Genomic DNA, 1,826 nt, shown 5'->3' with positions numbered 1-1,826 from the left:
TTGATGGCATTCTGGTGTATTAAAAAATGAGGAACAACATGCCAAGCATCTCAAGATTGTCCTCCAGATTTTGAAAGAGACAAGCTGTGTGCCAAGCTCAGTAAGTGTGAGTTTTGGCTAAGATAAGTCAAATTTTTTGGCCATATGGTGTCAACAGATAGGATTTTAATTGATCTACATAAAGTTGATGCTGTGTTGAAATGGGAGCGACCTGACTCAGTTACAAAAATTTAAAGCTTTTTAGGATTAGCTAGATATTAGTGAAGGTTTATCCAAGGTTTCTCTTAAATTGCTTCTCCATTAATGAAATTGACCCATAAAGATCAACCTTTTGTATGGGATGGCAGGTGTGAAACTGCATTTTAAAAGTTGAAAGAGAAGTTGGCTACTGCACCTGTGTTAATAATTCTAAATCTAAGGCTACCGTATGAGGTGTATACTAATGCTTCTTTAAGAGGTTTGGGTTGTGTGTTAATACAAGACAAGCGAGTAGTAGACTATGCATCAAGGCAATTGAGGCCATATGAAAAGAATTATCCAGCCCATGATTTGGAACTTACAGCAGTGGTTTTCACACTAAAGATTTGGCATCATTACCTATATGGTTCAGTGTTTAGCATGTTCAATGATCACAAGAGCCTAATTTATTTGATAGACAATAAGGAGTTGAACATGAGGCAGAGAAGGTGGATGGAATTGCTCAAGGATTATAACTTTGAGTTGAAATATCATCCAAAAAAAGCTAATGTGGTAGCTAATGCATTGAGTAGGAAGATGCTACACATAGTTAGTTTGATGGTCTGAGAATATAGTTTAATAGAGTCTTTTATTGATTCTTAATAAGATGCACTATTAAAAGCTCTAGTTGATGCATATACTACTGTGATTAGTAATGATTTCTGGAAAGAGATAAGAATGGCACAGTTAGAAGATGAGTATCTTCTTGGGATTCGAGAAGAGGTTGAGTCAGATCTATTTAAGGATTTTAGTTTTAATGATGATAGATTTATAGTTTATCAAGATAAAATCTATGTGCCTAATGATGTAGAATTGAGAAAAGTAATTTTGAAGAAAGTGCACTACAATAAATACACTATTTACCTAAGAACTACAAGATGTATCAAGACATAGCGTTACTGGTGATGGCCAAGAATGAAAAGAGATGTGATAGAATTTGTAGCAAGGTGTTTAACTTGTCAGAAAGTGAAGATCGAGCATTAGAGGTTGGCTAGAACATTACAGCTACTAGAGATACCTAAGTGGAGCATTTCTATAGATTTCATCTTCGGATTGCCAAGAACTTAGTTAGGGCACGATGCTAGTTGGGTGATTGTTGACCAGTTGATAAAGTTAGCTCACTTCTTAGCCATCAAGATCAATGATTCTTTAGAGAAGTTGGTAGAGATCTATATCTATAAAATTGTGCAATTGTATAGAGTGCCTGAGGATATAGTCTCTGATTGAGATCCAAGATTCATATCCAAGTTTTAGGGAGCATTATAGAAAGCCATAGGTACTACTTTAAAGTTTAGTATCGCTTATCATCCTTAGACCGACAGGCAGACTGAGCAGACTACTCAAACTTTAGAGGATATGCTGCGATCTTGTGTATTGGAGTTGCATGGTAGCTGGGATAATTACTTGACATTGGCCAAATTTGAGTATAACAACAGTTACCATTCTAGCATCCAAATGGCACCATATGAAGCCTTATATAGAAGGAAGTGTAGATTGCCATTATGTTGGACAAAATTGAGTGAAAGAAGCATTATGGATCCTGATATTGTGCATCAAATCACCTAGAATATTGAGTTGATGAGGCAGAA

The sequence above is a fragment of the Prosopis cineraria genome, unplaced genomic scaffold (assembly GCF_029017545.1).
Source record: "Prosopis cineraria cultivar Desert tree isolate PC_DT_omini unplaced genomic scaffold, ASM2901754v1 PC8, whole genome shotgun sequence".
NCBI lineage: Eukaryota > Viridiplantae > Streptophyta > Magnoliopsida > Fabales > Fabaceae > Prosopis > Prosopis cineraria.
This window is presented reverse-complemented; position numbering follows the sequence as displayed.